Below are 21,426 nucleotides of genomic sequence, written 5' to 3' on the forward strand. Positions count from 1 at the left end.
ACAGCAGCTTTCTCCTGTCTCTCCTCCCCTCCTTTCTCCTGCTTCCTTCTCCCCTTTGGGTCTCTGCCCGCCTTCTTGGTTGTGTAGCTCTTATCTTACCTCTACCTGCCTGGCTTGATTAGTCAGAACAGAAGTCAACCCATTTTACAATCCCAGAGTGAACCAGGCTTTGACTAGGCACAGCCTGGAAGAGTTGGGCTCCTTACTGCTGCCGGAGGTGTGGGAGCAAGGTTGCTGAGCGAGGCAGGGACAGAGGCTAGCAGGAGTTTGGCTGGTTCTACTCCTAGGCAGTGGGGTAGAAGCTAAGACAGAGCTCACAGGGGCTAGACCATGATGCAGGCAGGCTTCCTGCCTTCTGGGATTTGTCTCCCCCTGCCTTTTACTTTTGCTTTCAGAGGGGGGTGGGAGTGATGTAGTAGGGACCTGAACAGAACGAAACACCTGAGCTGTGTCTCAATGTTGGCTGCCACGTAGCTGCCGCCATTCCGCCACCAGAGACCAGTTCCCCAGTCTATGAAACAGGCCGATCATTCCTGCCTTGTTGACATCACACAGGCTTAGAGAAGAGCAAATCAGTGGGTATCGAAGAGAACCACAGCGGTTAATCACTGTGCACATCAGAAGGTGACGGCCACCTCACACAGTGCCGCAAGGGTTGTTTTTGTCTAACTGCACCCCTGCTCTTAGTCCAGAGGAATAGAAGTGATATTTTTGACCAACCACGGGCTGCGCGTATGAGGACGGTCCCATTAAATGTATTGCCTGGTGATGTCACGGGTCATCTGAGTTCCTGCGGCGGCACTCCATATGCTGCTCACGTGATGCGGAAATCGTCTGACATTTGTCAGCCCATGCTCCTCCCGAGGAGCTGCCTGTTTGTCAACAGGAATGTATTCTGTTTCTTAAGGCTGTGATGACCCTGGTTTCTAAATCTTCCTGGCAGGTATTGTTTGACTCATGCTCTGAACAATGGGAGCTTTGAGACACACTCATGATAAATAGTCAGTACACGCACGGCACCGGGTTAAAAACACAATCCCGAACAGGCTGGAGGAAAAACTGAAATAAGATCTTAAAAGGTTCTTGGAGACGATCTAGTTGAATCATCCCATGTTGTAGTTTTGTAAATTATACTCAAAGAAGGTGAGGGGACAGCTTTCCTAAGAGCCACCGGGCAGAACTGGGACAGATGGCCCTCCCCTGGCTCCTACTGCAGCGCTATCCCCACACAAATATCTGTGTCTGAGTCCTTCTCTTCCTTGGAAGAAGCATCGTCATCAATTAGGGGCCAGAAAAGCATCTGCATCTATGCCTTAGCGTGGATTAGGTCAATGCTTTGTTCTTCAGGTGCGTGTGTGCGCGCGCATGCGTGCAGTGTAGGGGACGGAGCCCAGGGTCCCACACAAGCTAGCGAGCATTTCATTGCCCAGCTGTGAATTTCCTCTTGGGTTACACAGAGCTGGGCTGTGTTCCCTGTCGGTGGAACTTCTAGCACTGGTGAGAAGAGGGCAATCAGGGACTTAAGATCTTCACCCCTTAAATTCTTGCCACTTGCCTACCCCGTTGGGCAATAAAGGCTGGGCGCTGCTTCCTGAATTAACCGCTCAGTGTCTGCAGTCTGCGGCCTGTTTATCAGGTGTTGTTGGAGAACAGGGCTAGCTGAATGATGGAGTCAGACTGGCTTAAAAATGGAAAACCTGCAGACAGGTTTAAAAACAGAGAGCAGACAGATGGAGTGAAGTGGTCACCCCCCCAATACTTCCTGGTCTATTTTCTTCTTCCTTTTCTCATGGTTGGAGAACAATTACTAAGGCTCCATGAAGTGTCTGATACAGGCCGTTTCTAAACCACCACGGTGTGCCAGGCATGGTGTCGTGTCGTCTGCAGGGTAGCGAGGAAGACAGACCCCATTCTAACTGTTGGGGAAGTCCTGTTATTTGCCTGTGCATTTGTCAATAAAGTACTGTCTGGCCAATAGAAAACCTAGATAGGAGGGACTAGGAGTCGAGGAGGATTCTGGGAAGGGGAAACACAAGAGAGTCAACATGTGACGCCATGGGGGTAGGACGCCGGGAACTATTCTCCGGTAAGAAACATACTTAGATTAACAATTATGAGGTAATTACTTAAGGCAGAGCTAGCCAGTAAGAGACAAACAAGGCCAACAGCTTCATAATTAATATAGCCTCCTGTGTGTTTATTTGGGACTCATGCGGATCTAGAACCAGGCTGGCGCGGCAGAGCCCAGGCGACTGGCGGGGGATAAACCAAAGAGGCTAGCAAAAGAAAAAGCTTCTCTTAACATCTAACCCTGGGCAACTCCAGTCTAGGGTCACACACAAGGCAGGGGGAGAGACCTCTGCTGCAAAGCTGGGCCTCCCGGCTTTAGTCATTGAGTATCCCCGTGGCATGCTTTCTGGGGCTTACTTTGAGCATTTGGTAGAGTGCTTGGGGATTCTATTGAGAACATACTGGTGGAGCTTGCTGGAAATGCAAAGGGGACAGAGGGGATTTAGAAATCTTCTGAGAGAAAGGGAGACAGAGATGCTTTAGAGAAGAATCCTGGAGCTTGGCATGACATCAGGGCAGAGATGGACATGCAGAGAACCCAGTATAGAGGAGAAGGTAGGTGAGGCCTGGGGCTGAGACAGATGTTAGCTGAGCTGCAAAATTGTTTCCCATCCGGGCAAGGATGACAGAGACTCCTTGGTTGGCTGAGCTGTCTACCTGCCTGCATGGCTGAGAGAATTGGAGGTAAAGACCATCTAAGGCAGAGCCACTGCTTTCCCCTGCAATGGGGGTGGGGTACAGATTTGTCTCAGCGTGTGTGTGTGTGTGTGTGTGTGTGTGTGTGTGTGTGTGTGTGTGTGTGTGATTCTGATGCTGAGGCACTGACTGTCTCTCCTGGGTACTTTGCCAGGTCAAGTGCAGGTCACAGCTTCACTTTGCCCTCTGGAAAGTTAAAAAAAAAGATGCACGGTGTTCTCTCTGTGCTGGCAATTTCAGGTGCCTCAGCCTAACCGGTGATCAACTACTGTGTGATCTTGTACAATTCACTTCATCTCTGTGACTCATCTGGAAAGCAAGAGAGGACCCTCAACACACCACTCCACTGGGTTGCTGTGGAATAGTAAGGTGACATCATAGACAGCAGGTATTCTGTAAACTTTGCCACGATATACACTGGTTACTGTGTGTGCTTTGATAAGGACTCTGACACTGTTATCTGAATATTGACCTTCTTCTATAAGCAGAGTGCTTCTCACTCTGGGATGCCTAAAGGGACCAGCTGCCTGGTCAATTGAGCAGGATGGGCCCCTAATAGGGAGGATCTCTGCTCTTATGGACACATACACACACACACACACACACACACACACACACACCTAAATGTCACACTATACTATTAGGGAGGATCTCTGCTCTTGTGGACACACACACACACACACACACACACACACACACACACACACACACACCTGGATGTCACACTATACTATTAGGGAGGATCTCTGCTCTTGTGGACACACACACACACACACACACACACACACACACACTACTGAATGTCACACTATACTTCCTCCCACCCGAGGAAGAAACTGCTTCCAGTTCAGTCTGGAAGCACCTTACCCAGCGTGGTCTTGGCCAGCTCATCTGGGCAGGCCATAGAGGGGTCTAACCTGACAGGCAGCTCTTTGACAACACAGACTCAAGATAAGAGGGCTAGGTGGGTGGAGCCCTTTCTATCCCTGGATTGATAACTTGCTGTGTAGCATCAGCTCTTTAATTGCTAAACCAAACCTTTCCTCACCGTGGGAGATTGCAGCTGAACATCTTATCTGAACAGAGGCTATTTCACGGGCACACGTGGGTGTGTGCAGAGCGGAGAGGGAACGGAAGCATTGCCAAACCTCCAGGCTGTTCAGTCAGTCCACCCCCTTCTACCCCCTAAGGACGGGCCGTGCCCTCAGAAGTACATGTTAGGTGAGTTTTGGTCCTGAACCATCATGGAGTGTCAATCACTTGACATGGCCTCTTGAAGCCACCGAGGGACACCGTCGCCATGAGATATGTGAAGTTGCTGCTACAGCCTGTTCTTTTGCAGAGCACACACTGAAGCAATGAAAAGTAGAGTTTAATGAATGCAAACCCGGGAACACAGTTGATTGGTGTTGTCAAGAATCATGTACTGTGGGTGCTTCCGTTACTGACAACAGCACCCCCACCATTTTGCCACGACGTTACAATGGCTAGCATGTTGGGAATTCTCAACTGCATTAAGATAGCCATCCGAGCATGTGGGTTTTCATTGGCAAAAACACCACAACGGGTTTCACTTAGACATGCATGGGTTTTCTGTAGAGCCTAGAATATAGAACTCATGAAACATTGGCGGTGATGGCAACAATGATGTTGCCTAAGTAGGGATCTTGAATGCTCCCGCAAAGACCCCACGCTATAGGCTCAACTCCTGATCCTGACTTGGGAGGTGGTGGGACCCTGATAAGTGGGGCCTCATGGAAGGAAGTTATTAGGGAGTGTCCTCAAAGGGGATTTATGAATAACACTGTCTTTGTTTCCTAGCTGCCATAAGTTGAGCAGGATTTCTCTGCCACATGCTTCTACCACAACATTCTGCCTTAACGACAGCCCCCACGAAATGGAGCCAACTGACCATAGACAGAAACTCCCAAACTTCTGGTTCAAATAAAAGTCTCTTCCTTTTATCCAACATTTTGTCACAGAAATGGAAAGCTCACATAGCAGTGAAGATGCTGGCCTGGAGAAGGGACCCTGTGCATGTGTGGGTCCGTGGAGTAGAGCATGGACGTAGAAACCTTGGGTGCTGTCTACCTTACAGTTTGAGGCAGGGTCACTCCCTGGAACCTGAGACTTACTGATTAGGCTAGGTTTGCTGGCCAGTGAGCATCTGTAGGGATCTGCCTATCTCTGCCTCCCCAGTGCTGGGATTACAAGCACATGTCACCATAACTAGGAAAGCAATTTACCAATTGACACGCCTCTCTAGCCATTTAATAAGTTCTATTTAAGCTGATTAGTGTTTAGCATAGGCTCACTCTTTCTCAGGGCTAGGAAGGTTATTACTTGGGAGACGTACTGAAAGGGAGAACATGAAGGACGGGATAGACTCTTTGGAGACTTGGTCTAGTTTGGATACCAGGATGCACACATATTGTCTGGGAGGTGGGATGGAGAAGCAGGATGGAGTCCAAGATGGCCTCAAACCTGCCTGGGTCTCTGACTCAGCGTTGCGCTTTGCTGTTGAAAAATGGCAGGATGGAGGTTAGGCCTGAGCAGAAGTGGTGGCGTAGAGATGAGCTGAGCTCCTGTGCAAGGACAGGGTGGGGAGGAACTGGGATAGAAGTAGGGTCTGTGTTCCCATACCTTTGACTCGGGCACCTAGCAGGTCAAAGTAGAAATGCATGCCTGGCTGCCTTTGAGGGGATGGGTGTTAAAGCTCATAGGAACCAAACAGAGGTAAGAGTAGGGATGCTAAACATCCTGTTTCAGATAACTCTTGAAAGCTCTGGTACTTCCTTTAGAAGACATAGAGCAGTGTTGTTTATTTGTTTGGAAGCAAGAAGAAGGGATGCATTGGGGTTAGGAAGTTGCTAGTAGCTTGGTCAGTCAGGCCCCGTCAGCCAATCCCAGTGACAGATGGAGAGATACAGGAAGTGTTGTAGAATGATTTCACATCATTGTTTTATTTCCACATGGATCTATGAAACCTTTCTGTGTCTTTGTCCCTTTTTGGAAAAAAAAAGTTTATTGAGTCTTGGAGTCGCAATAGAGAACAATTTCTTATCATACAATTAACACCACAGCAACCAGTGCCATGATGAAGAGTGAGCAGGCCTTGCATACACCTGACAAGGTCTAGTGCGGGCGGCGTCAACAAAGGCTGCCTGGAGGAAGTCATGCTGAAGCTGAGATCCGAAGAGGGCGGGAGTGGGGACTGTCAGACACAAGGAAGGGGGAGCTGGGTAAGACGGGTTATGTTTCAGGAAGTGAGAGGACTCTGTCATGACTGGAGTGCTGAGGTAGGGACACCATCCCTGCTAGGCTTGGGAAAGACGCTCAGAATAACTGTCGAATGAACCGGTGGATGTGGCTAGAGAGGCAGGTGGCAAGTTGCTTGGGTCCTGGAAGATTGTGCAGTGATTTTGTCTGAGGCTGGTGTGGGCAGCCATCCCATAGTGCCGTAGGACTTTCCCTTTCGTGTTTGGAGATCTCAGTTGTAAAGCTGCAATGAGACAGAAAAGTTGGGTCCTTGTGGCTTGGGGCTTGGTGTGGGATGCCAGGATTATGAAGTCAAGGACCCTGACAGGCTTGTGTTTTGCATGGGTGGTCTCCATATGGGGGTACTTATTTCGAACTGTGGAGGTCTGGGGAGGGAAGACCCATTAGAGGAAGTGGGTCACAGGAGGTGGGTTCTTGGGGTCGTATTATCCCTGAGTGCTTCCTGTCCTAGCCATGATAGGAACCAGGCTTCTCTGCCAGGCCTCCTCCATGGGGGACTGAACTCTGAGGCCATCAAGTAAATAAACTAAGTTATTTCTGCCAGATATTTTCACACAGTGATGGAAAGACTAAGCATACAGTACTCAAAGTTAAGCATGCTGGGTAAAATGATTTGGAATTAGGGATACTGGCAAAGTAGAGCTTTCTTAAGCATGGGTAAGAAAAGTCAAGAAAGTGCAGCCAGTAGGAAGAGTTGGGAGAAAGGAGGGTAGGTCTGTGGATGAGGTAAAGAGTCAGAGGCTTTGGGAAGGATGTGTGAAAGACCAGACAGGGTGAAGGGAGAAGGCTAAAGAGGAGTAGGGCAAAGGTAACAACTGTGAAGGTGTGAGGGTACAAACCAGGGACCAAGTCCCCAGGCAGAGGTCAGTGTTGCCGTGGGTGACGCAGCACGGGGGGAAGGAGAGAGACCGGGAATTGAGGTCAATACCCCAGTGATGTAATGCAACTGTAAATCGTGCCAGTGGCTGTGGATAGCTGCTGACGAGGATGGGTAGGGAAGGCGTGTGACGTGGTGAGCGTGACAGTGAGGACGCAGAGCCTAGCAGGACCTGGTCTCCACGTTCAAGCGGGACGTCATTTCAGTCAAGGATAACCTACTTGTGTCCTTTGGGGTTACCTGGGTAGTTATCCCCAGTGCCAGCCAGGCAGCAGGCTTAGATGGTACTGTCACACCCAATGTGGCAAAAGTAAGCACTGCCCAGTGAAGACCCATGTCACCTGCATCAAGCGCCCATGGTCGTGTGGCAGAAAGGGAGGGTAACAGCAGGTGTCAGGGGGTCATGCTGTCTTGGGTTTGAATACCAACCCCACCAATTCCTGGCTACGAGGACTCGAACAGGCTTTTTATTTCCCTCCCCGTTTCCTGTCAAATGGAGTAGCAGTCTGCCGAGGGTTAGATGAGCTAATCCTGGTGACCAGACTCGGACACGTACCAGGAGATGAGCCTGGTGGTGGTTGTTACTGTTTCCACAGAACAAGAGAGTGGGATATTCTAGAGGTCAGGGGATTTGCCTAAGCTCACACATGGCAGTAACAGATTCCTTTCAAATGCAGTCAAGTTGACACTGGAGATTTGTGTCTCTAAGTCACATTGCTATACACACAACCCCGGTGCAACTACTCAGAAAAGGTCAGTTGTCCTTGTTCAACTACTAGTAAGTGGAGGGATCTGGGTGACCTTTATCAACTCTGTGTGTGTGTGTGTGTGTGTGTGTGTGTGTCTGTGTCTGTGTGTGTTTACATGTGCACACAAACATGTATGTGGTGGTTTGAAAAATATGGTCTCCATAGGCCTATAGGGAGTGGCACTATTAATAGGCATGACCTTGTTGGAGTTGGAGGAAGTGTCACTGGGGGTGGACTCTGAGGTTTCAGAAACTCAAGCTAGGCTTAGGTTCACTGTCTCTTCCTGCTGCCTGTGGATCAAGATGTAGAACCCTCAGCTCCTTCTTTAGCACCATCTCTGCCACCAGGCTTCCCACCGTGACAATAATGGACTAAACCTCTGAGCTGTAAGCCAGCCCCAATGAGATGTCTTCTGTTATAAGTTGCTGTGGTCATGGTCTCCTCACAGCAATACGACCCTAACTAAGACAGTGTGTGTGTTTGCACAAGCTGGGTGTTCTGCTCCTTCGTTCTCTGCCTTATTCCACCGAGAGAGAGAGAGAGAGAGAGAGAGAGAGAGAGAGAGAGAGAGAGAGAGAGAGAGAGACTCTTACAAAACCTGTAGAGAGGCTAGCAGCCAGCAAAAACCCAGTGACCCTCCCTTCTCTGCCCACTCACAGTCTTAATTTTTAAGCAGGTTCTGGGGATATGAACTCGGGTCCTCATGCTTGCTCAGCAAAAATTCTTACCCATTGAATGATCTCCCTAGTTTCTTCTGCCCAGTCTTTCCTGTCAAGCTCTAATTGGCTTCTAGTAGGCAGCATTGGTGGTGTGTGGACTCTCAGGGACTACTTAGTGAAAACAGGAGAGGCGACTCATTCACTAAACTTGCTGTCTGCCGGCTGGTTTCACCTTCCTAATCAGTCATGGGAACTAAGCTGGAGTTTAGTCACATGCAGTCGTGGCAGGGCATCCAGCTCCAGAGGCCATAGGTTGGAGCTTTACCACTACTGTGACTGTACATTCCGTCTGGCTTCTTCGTCTCCCATAAAACAGGGACAGCAATTGCCTGAGCCCCTCCTAAGACTGAGGCGAGGCCCAAATTAGATGATGTAAGGGAAAGTTCTTTAAGGAGGATGGCACACTGTCAAGTTCTAGGTAAGACATGCTTTCCCTGGAGAGGCAATCTGGAGTTGGTCCTGGGAGTCTGGCTTTTTCTTATCATGCCCATTGTGGGGCCTTGTGGGCAGCTGATCCCTGCTCCCCTCTGTGTTTTCCCGGCTCCACCCTGTCCTCCACAGCTGTGAGGTTGTGTACAGGCTCAGCCTCCTCAGGGGACAGAAGAATTGACTCTTTAGGCCAGTTGGGAGCTGCCTTTCTCTCCGTCCCTTGGGCACTGAGCAACGGCTTGGAGTAGTAGGAGAGGTTTCCCTGTTCTTGGCTTTGGAAATTACTCGGCTTGTGAATGCTAGAATGAGATGACCTGTCTCAGGACATCTTTGGGACCTGGTAGACACAGCCGTGGAGGAGAGGCAGGCCTGGGAGGAGGGTGGACATCACCAGCCCGTGTGAACTGAGTGATGGAGCTCTGTCAGGTTAAGTCTCTGTTCCCGGGGGTGTCAGAGCACAGGAAGCTCAAACTGGAGACCAAGGCTCCAATGTATGCTGCCATCAGTCATGCATTTCCTCTCTTGCTAGACTTGCAGCCACCCTGTCGCCTCCAGAAAAGCCTGGCTAGGTTCTCAGGAAGCCATCAGGCAACTTAGTCATGCCAGGGCATGGGAGTCTCTGTCCTTGCCTTTTCCAGGAGTACCCACAGGGGCTTTCTATAATACCCTTCTTATTTTTTATCTTTCTCAGAACCTAGTAGAAGCAACTGGAACTCCTGAGAGTCATGGATCTGGAAGGGGTCAGACAAGGAAGGAAGATGGGTTTATCTGAGCCCTGACAATAAACCAATTCCAAAGAATTCCTAACCAGTTTCATTGAGGTTACGAGGAGCCTTGAGAGTGGGAAGGGAAGTCGGCAGCTACAGAGTCGGATCTCCATCCTTTGCTGAGGAGGAAGTGACTCGCTCACAGGCCCAGAGCTAAGCTTTGTTTTTTGTTGCTACCCCATAGTCATTGTTCTTTGTAGGCAGGTGTTTTGTGACAAGCCTGCTTCCCTCAGCAGCCATGGGGGGACCTAGGGCAGCCTCCACATTGTGCATCAGTCTTTGGTGTATCAGCACACATCCTACCTGCGTTCTCGTGCTATGTCTCTGCCCCACCCCCCATCCTCAACTCAGCATTGCCAGCTTTTCCGCCATGTTGCCTCTTGAGCCTCTCCCTCCTTAGAATCCAAAGGGTCACCAGGAAAAAGGATGAAGGCTTGGGTTTCTCTAGTGTTACGGGCTCAATTGTGCCTGCCATATTGTGCCTGATGGAGGTCAGGCACAGAGCCTTCCTCACGGCCATCAGAAGAAACCAATACTGTTGATACCTTGACCGCAGACCTCCAAACTCCAGATCTACAGCAAACCTGCTTCCCCTGTGTTACCCCATTTGTCATGGCCACTCTAACTAGGTGACATGTTGTTCTACAGCTGCCTGGCTCCAGAATGCTTCCTGCCAGGGGCTTCCAAGGTCAAGGAGTGGTAAGAAATAACCTAACAATCTTGAGAGAGACATCTGAGTAACTAGAGAAATGGCTGGTTCTCCTTCTATGAGCCAGCAATTGTAGGACCCGGAAACCTGGGCTCAGTGGGCAGCTTGAGTAAGGACTGTGGTAGGTCTTCTGTGAATTGCTTCACCTCACTGGGTCAGTTTCTCTCTCTGTGGGATGGGACGAGTCATGCCTTTCTTATTTGCCTCACAGGTTGTAGTATTGATTAGATGATCAAAGTGTATGAGTGCTTTGTAGGCAAGTTAGTGACAGTGACAACGATGCTGGTGCTTTCTCTCCCTAGTGAGAAGGTTAATTTCCTGTCAGTCAGATTTTACAGAATTGTAACAAAACATTCGAAATAATCCATTTTTAAAGGGATGAAGGTTTATTTTGGCTATTTTGGAAGTTTCAGTCCATGGCCAGTGGTGAGGGGACACTTCATGACAGAACATGGCAGAAAATCTGCTCAGCTAATGATGGCCAAGAAAGAGAAGGAAGGGAAGGGACTGAATTCCATTTTTCCCCTCAAGGGCATGCCACCTATGACATGAAGACCTCCTATTAGGCCCCATCATGATGTTAAAGGTTCTGTCATATTCCAATAGCACTGAGCTGGAGCAGGCCATTAACACATGTACCTTTGGAGGACATTCCAGACCCAAAGCATAGCAGAACCATTCCTGGTAATGTCACACTGAACTTAAGGGCAAGTCAAGGTTGTTCTGAAATGTGGGAGCTATCATTACATGGGCCAAGGTCCCACACAGAAAACCATGTGCTGGAAAGACTCACCTTGCTCACTTCCTCAGTAAAGAGAAAACCCCAAATCAAGCAGTCCTCGGGGAAACATGAAAGTATCTTATATCCGAATCCAATGCCCTCCAGGTCTTAACTGTGTTCATAAACTGAAAGTGTATGTGTTTCATGGAAGAATTTATACACATACATTTTTACATATATTTCAAAAAATATATGTTCGTTTTGGCTAGTCAGGTGACTCAGTAGGTGGGAGTAAGTGTTTGACTGTGCAGCCCGATGACCTGTGTTTTGTTCCTAAGAACTGTGGTGAAAGGAGAAAAAACGATTCCTGAAAATGCTTATCTGACCTACACACATGTACTGTGGCATGTACATGCCTGTGCTCATGAACAGTCAAAGACAATAACAATACTAAAACATTAAAATTCCCATTGTCAACACTAAATACACATCCCTCTAGCCTATTTTATGTTTATATATTTTCTATGAAACCAAATTCTATTGTGCATAATTTATTATAGCTTATTTTTAAAGTCATCCAGGTGGGCTGGCAGGATGGCTCAGCAGATGAAGGCATTGGCCACTCAGCCTGGTGACCTGAGTTTGTTTTTAGGGACCTATGTGGTAGAAGAATCTAACCAACTTTTGGAAGCTGTCTTCTTACCTCCTCGTGTGTGTCCTGAAACGTGTACGTGCACACATGGAGTAAATAACTAAAATGTAATTTTTAAAAAGCCAACAGGTCAATGATGCTTCATAAATATCTTCCATATCGTCCTAGATCCTTTTCCAGTAGGACTTACTGAGAAGTTCCGGCAGTCATGTCTAGAATACCCCCAAGGTGAGAGAAGGGGAAGGCTCTCCTGGATCTTGGTGTGTGTGTGTTGAGTGTATGGGGGGGGGAGGTGGGCTGCAGAGGGGATCCTGGATTTAGTGTCAAACAGGACTCAAGTTCAGATGTAGCTCTGCTGCTTCGCATACTGTAAACAGGAAAGGCAAAGCTGTGGACACATTACATTAACGGTGTCATCACGCGTAAAAGAACTTGGTAACTGTCAGCCATTGTTTCTAAAGTCCAGCTAAATAAAGGATATATTGTTGGTTGTGCAGGGAAAAATATCAAGTCTTGAGTGGGGGGATGTCATAAGGTACCATGAACAAATGGGAATATGACCCGAAGAAGGGAGTTTGAAAAGAATCATACTTTAATTTTGACATGTGATTTGGACTATGAGAACAAAATGCATGAAGAGGCCAACAGGTTCCAATTTGGGGGAGAATAACTTGTAAAGGTTCTGAGACAGGGTCTTATGGAACCCTAGCATCAAATATACTAAACAGCAGAGACTGGTCTTGAACTCCTGATCTTCCTGCATCTACCTTCTGAGTGACGTTCAAGATGTAAAAAGCCTAACACGCAAGGGCCTTTGTTCATTATGCACTGGGCTCGTGTCTAAGCAAATGCCAACTCAGTAAATCCTTTAACGCAACTCTGTGGGATGAATAGAATTGTAATTCTCAATATATGGAAAAGGATACTGAGGCACAGAAAGATTGCAGTCACACAGCTTGGACCGTGAGCCCAGTTTAGCTTTCACCTTGGACTGAACTCATCTGGGCCTAAGTAGTGCATGCTGGGAACTAAGGCGTTCTGAAATAGACGGAATGTGAGGACGCTACCATACTGTCTGTTGTCCATGTAGAGACAATGGCAGTGAGGGAGTAGTTTTCCTAACACACAGGAGAGGCCTAGAAGATGTTTTGATTTGTGGCAACTTGGGAAGTGCAGGGAAGAGGAAGAGAGGAGGCCGTTGTGTCCAGCCGCTTATAGAAGCTGAGGAGGTGACCAGCAGGAAAGCTGTCTGCTCCTTGCTCCTGCTGTTGCCTGGCGCATCCCACACTACCAGCCTGGTCAGGAGGAGCTGCCACTGCTGAGCTCTCTCACTGTGGTCTGAGAAGCAGCCTGGGGCCCAGTGTGGCGCATCCCACACTACCAGCCTGGTCAGGAGGAGCTACCACTGCTGAGCTCTCTCACTGTGGTCTGAGAAGCAGCCTGGGGCCCAGTGTGGGCATCCCACACTACCAGCCTGGTCAGGAGGAGCTACCACTGCTGAGCTCTCTCACTGTGGTCTGAGAAGCAGCCTGGGGCCCAGTGTGGCGCATCCCACACTACCAGCCTGGTCAGGAGGAGCTGCCACTGCTGAGCTCTCTCACTGTGGTCTGAGAAGCAGCCTGGGGCCCAGTGTGGCGCATCCCACACTACCAGCCTGGTCAGGAGGAGCTGCCACTGCTGAGCTCTCTCACTGTGGTCTGAGAAGCAGCCTGGGGCCCAGTGTGGCGCATCCCACACTACCAGCCTGGTCAGGAGGAGCTGCCACTGCTGAGCTCTCTCACTGTGGTCTGAGAAGCAGCCTGGGGCCCAGTGTGGGGCATCCCACACTACCAGCCTGGTCAGGAGGAGCTACCACTGCTGAGCTCTCTCACTGTGGTCTGAGAAGCAGCCTGGGGCCCAGTGTGGGGCATCCCACACTACCAGCCTGGTCAGGAGGAGCTGCCACTGCTGAGCTCTCTCACTGTGGTCTGAGAAGCAGCCTGGGGCCCAGTGTGACGCATCCCACACTACCAGCCTGGTCAGGAGGAGCTGCCACTGCTGAGCTCTCTCACTGTGGTCTGAGAAGCAGCCTGGGGCCCAGTGTGGGCATCCCACACTACCAGCCTGGTCAGGAGGAGCTGCCACTGCTGAGCTCTCTCACTGTGGTCTGAGAAGCAGCCTGGGGCCCAGTGTGGCCCTGCCCTGGAACAAACTTGGTTTTGGGTCTCCTGGTTCATATGGCAGCCACAGCTGTCTGCTTTGCCTTCCTCTTCTACCCATGCTGGCCCCATGCAAGCATAGTGTGTCAGGTGATAGGCAGAATGGGTGGAGGGAGTGGAGATCATGGGATGGCACTCTCTTGGGGAGTGTGTTTGTCTGTTTCCCATGACTATGACAAATACTAACTTTCAAAGATTCATTTGGGCTTGCAGTTTTGGAGGTTTCTACCCACGCTCAGTTGGGCCTGTTGCTCTGGGGTCTGGCAGCACACCCCAGAGAGTGCACAGTGGATAAAACCACTCACCCCATAGCCAAGGAGTTGGAGAGAGTGGGTTCCACAAACCCTCTTGGAGGGCAGACCCTCAGTGACCGGAAGACCTCCCATCAGGCTCTACCTGGTTAAGTGTCTACAAATCTGGAACCAGGCCTTTAGCGTATGGAATTGGGAGGGGGTGTTCTAGGTCTACACTATATGGGGTAGAGGTTGTCCTTGTGTTCTCAAGAGGCCTGGAGGGAACTTTGCCCGTCTGTTGTGCTGTCAAATGTGGAGTGGAGAAGAGGGTGCCACGGTGGGAAGCTGCTGGGGGGAGGCTGACCCTCAGATGATCTGGGGCACCACACAGCATTGTGTGAGGAAGGAAGGCCATCAGAAGAGTGCCTGTCTGTGCTCTGTGAACCAGATCCAAAGCTTCCCCTGGGCCTTCTGGGGTACCTGGGATACTGGTCCCCTGCATTCACTGACACTGCTTGGACAACTTCTGTGGGTAACGGTCCCAAGCTTACATTCCAGGGATGGCAGTAGCAGGATGGAAGGTGCTGGAATTTTCCTAGCACAGTGGCAGGGTGAGGTGGTTGCAGGGAGTGGATTCGTTCAGTGGGTTCAGGTGTCAGGGCCTGGGGTCTCCTATCACAGCCCATACCTGCAGACCACAGGAAAATGGACCAGTCACCACCTTGTCAGATCAATGCCAGGCTCAAGGACTAGGGAGGATGCTGGGACTGTCCCAAAAAGTTGCATGGATACTGTGTGCATGATACCTTGCGGACAGATGGTGCCCATAGAGAACTCTGCCTCTTCCCCACTGTAGGATCTTTCCTATGGAACACACAGACACACACAAACAGACAGACACACAGCCCTACATCTGCCCTACTGCAGGTTCTTCTCTACAGAGAGCACGCGCGCGCGCGCACACACACACACACACACGCACGCACGCACGCACGCACGCACGCACGCACGCACGCACGCACTTCAAGACCTGATGTAACTTAAGAGACAATGAAGTTGGAAAGAGATGTAAACAGATCAAACTAGAGATGGGCGTACAGTAGGTTCTCATGTACCCATCTCCCAGACCCATGGTCAGCATTTCAGCCCATTTGCTCCACCCCTCCTCAGTACACTGTGGCAGTCACTCAACATTCTCCGAATTTCTCTCATCACGCCTCCTCTCTCTCCCTCTCTCCCCCTCACAACAGCACTGCTGAGTTTTACCAGATGGTTATGATTATTCTCTTTTTACAAAGACAAGCCCTGTTTCAGAGAGGCAAAGAAAAGTTTCCAAGGTCATGGAAGTGAGGCGGTGGCAGCGCCACACACCGGGCCTTCTGGTACCTAACAGTGTATGCATCCCTAGTCCCTTTCGGTCTTGTTAGGATGCCTGCAGGGTGCGTGACTTGTTGGGGATACAGCTGATTTTGGGTCTCTGGGAGTCTTAGCTTACTAGGTTAGGCCTTCATTTTAGCCGTGTGTGTGTGTGTGTGTGTGTGTGTGTGTGTGTGTGTGTGTGTGTGTATGTGTGTGTGTGTATCTGTGTGTGTGTGTGTGTGAGAGAGAGTGAGTGTGTGTGTCCCCATGTCCTGCCCTGCTGCCAGGCCCTAGGATTTGGGGGATTAGGGAGAGAAGAACAAACCCTGCTTTCCTGGGCCACTTTCATCTGTGGCTTCCTTGGATCATGACTATGGGATGTTTATGAAACTCTGAATCAATTTGAGGCACAGGGACTTTCAATCAGGGAAGCAGATTGCGCTGATAGGGTCAAAAGGCCTGTCGCCAGCAAGGATCGCGGCATCTGACATATTAATCTAGGCTGTCATGATCAATATGTGTAACAGAGGTGTGGAGGTACAGGCCCTGCTTCTGGAAGGGAGTGGGGGGAGGAGGGGAGGGGATACCACCCTAGGAGGGTCTGACATTTCACAGATTCCAGCAGAGCCAGCCTTGCCTGCAGCTCAGCCTGTGACCACTGGAAAGGGCAGGGGGCCAGGCTGGAGGTGGTGGAGGCTCTGAGCGTCACAGCAGGGGCCTGTAAAGTTTACTTGGCTTGCTGTAGACACAGTGCTCTCTCCTCTTATCTCCCCCCCCCCCCCAGTGACTTCCAAAGCCCCCTTGCTGGCACAGGAGGCACAGCTGAGCCCCAGCAGGAAGTGCCTGTTACTTGGAGCCTTTGATGGTAGCATGGGATCTGGCTAACCAGAGTTCAGCGCCATAGCACACTTCGTGCCCATAGCACTGCTTTTCTGCCTCCCGTCTCCCACCTCTCTCGGGGTCCCCACATTTTTTTTAACACTCTGCCCCTCCAATTGCCTCCAAACTTTGGTGAGAAACTGTGCCATCCCCTCAAGGCCCATTACTTCCCTTGGACGGAGCTGGATGCGGATGCTGGTGTCTGAGGATCCATGTGAGGACATGGCGTGATATGTCTGTCTATACATACAGCTGCTGAGTAAGCAGCCCGAGCATCTGGTCTTCTGGGATCACACACATGAGCCTGGGGAAGCTCAGTGGTCCTCACACTTCTTATGCCAAATGAATGCAGTGAGTGCATGAATATAATCACAGTGTGATCAAATCACAGCAGGGTGCAGGGGAGGTTGCTTCCATTTCTGGGAATCCCTTGGGTACTGGGCCTGGCTGTACTGGTGATCTCTGTGTTGGTGATCATGTAAAGAAAGAGCTATTCCCCATCCAAGAGAATGAAATTCATACTTATAAAATTAGGCGAACAGATAGCTTTTGTTACCTCTCAAAGGTGACAGTGTCCTTAGAGTGACACCTGGGCAAAGATTCAGATGCTTGAGTGCTTGCACAAGACCAAAGTCCCTGATGGGAGGTGGGAGAATTCAGACTCCTGTCACGGTGATCACAAACTAGCAGCCACCTGGACTAGCCTCCATCATGCAGAGCTCTTCCTTGTCGTCATGGCTAATTTTGATTGCCAGCTTGATTGGATTACTAAGTGCCTAAGACATCATCAAGGCACACCCAGGGGTGTGTCTGCACAGGCATCTCCATAGACCACTGAATGCTGAGGCCACCGACATATTGAACGGGTTCCACCCTTGATGGAATTATACTGCGGCATTATTGGAAGGTGGTAAAAGGTGAGAAGTAGGAGTTATTGGGGGATGTAGGTCCCTGGTGGTGTCTTTGGGGTCCCCAACCTCTGTCCTTGTGGCTGTTTTTCTATCCTTTGACCGTCATGAAGCTCCTGTACCACAAACTCCTGCTGTCATGATATTTTGCCTAACGGCAAGCCAAGACACATGGGTCCTAGGGATCATGGACAAGACTCTCTGAAATGTGAGTCAAAAGAATTCTTCCCTCCCCCTTTTAAATGTCAGGTATTTGGTTACAGCAGTGAGAGAAGTAACTCACACCCATGGGTAAGATGGCAGCTTCCCTGGGCAGTAGTGTTAGAAGGCCTCCTTTGGGCATTTGAAACTCCATCTACTCTCAGATGGGTCTCCTCTCAAATAATCTAGACCCTTGCTTGTCAAATGTAAAGTGATTTATGATTGTATTTTACCAATAAATTTGACAATTGGACTTCAGTAAAATTAAAATAAAACTTGAGGGAATCAGTTGTGTACTACATGCCATAGCCATTTGAACCTCAGATCATGGTCTCACGATGGTGAATGGACGAGAAATAACTGATAGTAATGGTGTGTGTCAGGTATAAAAAGTGCTCTTCTGCTCATACAGTTGTTAAGGTGATTGTCAGAAAAAACAAGGGACACAAGTTTGACATCCATAACAAGCACTAAAGAAAAGACTAGGTGTGGTGGTGTACTCTTGTAGTCACAGTGCTGGGCGGCAGAGACAGGAGGATCCATGGGGTTCTCTGGTCCACCAGTTTATCCTACTGGCAAGTTCTAGGTCAGTTAAGAAATCCTGTCTCAAAAATAAAATAAAATTCAAAAATAATAAATAGAAAGAAAAAAGGGGCAGATAGTACCTGTAGAATGACTCTTGAGAGCACACCTATGAACCTGCACTTAATGAATAGTTGTGTATTCACACACACACACACACAGACACACACACAGAAACATACGCACACAAACACATACACCCAGACGCAGAGATACAGACACACAGACATACAGACACACACACACACAGACACACACACACACACACACACACACACACGTTGAGGGAATTAGTTGTCTACTTGATGCCATAGCCGTTTGAACCTCCGATCATGGTCTCATGATGGAGAATGGTCGTGAAGTAATTGTTAGTAATGGTGAGTAAGTCAAGCAGAGTGTAAAAATGTATCTCTGTGAGTATCTGATTATAGTTAGGGAAGCACAGAAAAAGATGGAAAGAAATACACACTAGGAGGAGTGGATGGGGGGAAAGGGGGGTGAATGGAGCAACTGGGAGGAGAGGTGGAGGGGATATAATATATGAGAGAAGAATAAACAAATAAAGACAAAATAAAATGAAAAAGGAAATACACACTTTTACAAATGGTTACCACTGAAACCTTTAAACCCCAAGGTAGACAGAACCCTTGAGTTCCTTTGTTCATGGTCCTCTTAGAGGCTCCTGAGAACCCATCTCTCATTGACATGGAAGGACACATTGATTTGTGGCAGCCTCTGTAGTCCTGTTCTTGAATGTTGGCCAGTGTCATGAGGGGGACAGAGGGGAATATATCACTGTTGCTGTTCATATCTTGATCGGCTCTCAAAGGCCGGTGTGTTAAAGGCTTGGTCCTCGCTCACAGTGGCTCTCTAAGGAGGTGGTGAACCTTTGAGTGACGGAGCCAAGTGGGAGGTCTTGACGTCACTGGGTTGATACCCTTGAAGGTGATTGTGGGAATTATGTGTTTGCCTTGCCCCAAGCCCACCACAGCTTGGAATCTCCCAATTGTGAGCCTACACAAATGTTTTCCGTTCATGAGTTGATGGGCTGAGGTATTTGTTGTGGGGAAGCCGACTGGCATGGTCGCTGTTCTCACTTGAGATTTCCTGCATCCTGCCCACGAGTTCAGTATGATGGGATATGCTGTGAACACTCCATGTACATCTATGTTCTGAGCTGTGCAGCCTTGAACAAGCTGGCCTCTTTAGGACTCATGTTATTCTGAAGTGAGAGAGTCATTGTGTTGACCTCTTATAAAGCGTCACAAAGTTGAATAAGAACTCAGGTAAGATGCCAGGCACAAGAAGTACTCAACCACATTAGTTATTCTTATGCAGGAAAGCCTGGAAGAGTCATAGCTCTGATGGCTCTGTAAGTTACTGGAATTTAAGGGAGGGCCCCCTTCCCCAGGTGCTCCGGGGATCACAGCCAAGCCAGGCAGTCTCTGCCTCCTTGACACATGTTTTCCCCATCCAGTTTACCTTGGCACAAAAGGACAATTCATGGGTATGTTCACATCCTGGCCCTTGACATCAATCTTCCTTCCCAGGCATGTGGTGACAGCGCCTGGGTCTACTGGACTTTGGACTCGGAGTCTCCCATTAATGTGACTATAGGAAGAAAAACCTGGTGTGTGTGCCTTTTCTGGAAGCACGTTTTGGGGGGACTGAGTGAGAGGTGGGTGCCTGACCAGAGGGAGGTGGGAGAAAGATCATCTTGTGATCTTAACATTGAGGGTTTTGCCAGCAGCCAGGCATAAAAACGCACGGGCCAGCCATCTTCCAAGGGCCATCCTGTGCCAGCACTGCCTCCAAGGGAGCCAGAGGAGGCTGTCTCTTTCACAGGTCTAGACTAAGGCTTGTCTTGGCCCTGGGGAGGAAGGGAGTGCTTATGTGCAAAACTGGTGTTGGGTTGGATTTTGTTTTCTCAAGTATCACATTTTCCCCTTCTTGCACTAAACAAGTGCATACTGCTCACCTTTTGGTACCCATTCCCAGAGCCAGTGATCTATTAGATTGACTCATCCAAGCAAGTCTTTCTCTTGGGTTCCGTTGAAGTTTTAATTCCCAATTGAGTTCCCAAGAGTGGACAAAGATAATCATCCTCTCTCTTTCCCAGACATTCAGACTTTGGGTCAGAAGCCACAGTGAAAAACAAAACAGCCTCAGGGAAATGTGCTTTGGTTTTGGATGCCGCTAGAGAGGCCGTGGGAGTGTGATCAAGGTTTCTTCACTCACTCATTGATTCATGTGGAAAGAACTTATTGATCCTTTTCAGCAACAGAACCAGTGTCTGCAAGATCAAACCCGTCAATGATTCCAGCATGGGTTTAGGGAGAGGGTCATGAGGCTCTGCCCCTAGCTGGGGAGCTGCTGGGAGCTGCTGGCTGTTGGGAGGTACTTTGGGTGGGTAGGTGGGTGCCCACTGGTAGCTTGCTCATGCTCATGCAAGCAGCATCAATTGGACTTAATGGGTTATTAAAAGAACAAAGGGACATGGATATGGAAGGACATGTGTTGGGGGTGGTGTATGAAGTTGGGGTGAATATGATCAAGTTAAGTCATAAGTATGAAATTGTCGAAGAATAAATAAAAATCTTTTAAAAAAGAGCTTCTCTGCTTAATGAGGTCATTATCAGAACCATTTTTTAAATAAGGATTGGAGCTGAAGCTCAGAGAGATGCATTTGTTTACCCAAGGTGTTCATGCTACTGTGGGTGTTGGCTGGTATCCCAGGATCCTCATTTCTAACCCATGGGTCAATCATGTCCTCGCTACATGCAGCATTTATGGAGAAGCATAGGCAGCCCTGAACTTGCAAATGAGTTGTGTTCTTAAAGTTCACTGGAAAGTCAGTTGTCTGGGACTTTTTCTCAATGGAAACAGCAGTGCAGATGTTGGCTAGTTTTCCACAGCAGCCTACTGTAGCCTGTTTAATCCACAGTGTGCTAGAATTATGGAACTACCTACCTTACTTTGTGTTAGCAGATTGCAGGAACAGGATATTTACTGCTAACAGGACAGACGAGTCCTCCGTGGGGAATGAGTCTACCAACATTGCACAAGTGGAAGACAGAGGTGGTGAGTGAGCGTTTGGGTAAAGAGTGGATAACACCAGTGTACCTCAATCTCATTACAGGGCAACGGCCACAGATGGTTTCCAATCTATAGTTCAGGCTGCTGAGTTCATTATATAGCCCAGGATAGCCCTGAACTCTGTATGTCTTTCCGGCACCAGGAGATGGCCACACTCCATGATGCCTGTTTTTTGTTTGTTTTCTTTTCTTTTGTGTCCCCAACACATAACACAGTGTGTGTGTGTTCCATAAATTATTGTTGAGTTAAAAAAACAGACTACAGTTTCATGGATTTCCAAAGGAAGATGCCCTCAGACACTT

At 49.0% G+C, this 21,426-nt stretch overlaps 1 long non-coding RNA gene across 1 annotated transcript; it reads left to right on the forward strand.

Annotated features, from left to right (window-relative positions):
* The first annotated feature begins 2,037 nt into the window (after positions 1-2,037).
* On the forward strand, positions 2,038-20,638 carry LOC121134155. The gene is made up of 5 exons (XR_005871190.1): positions 2,038-2,086; positions 3,007-3,154; positions 11,837-11,896; positions 19,579-19,658; positions 20,148-20,638. It is a non-coding gene; the product is annotated as an uncharacterized LOC121134155 (long non-coding RNA).
* The last annotated feature ends 788 nt before the right edge of the window (positions 20,639-21,426 follow it).

This window comes from Mesocricetus auratus, unplaced genomic scaffold, assembly GCF_017639785.1.
Source record: "Mesocricetus auratus isolate SY011 unplaced genomic scaffold, BCM_Maur_2.0 Super-Scaffold_100026, whole genome shotgun sequence".
Classification (NCBI taxonomy): domain Eukaryota; kingdom Metazoa; phylum Chordata; class Mammalia; order Rodentia; family Cricetidae; genus Mesocricetus; species Mesocricetus auratus.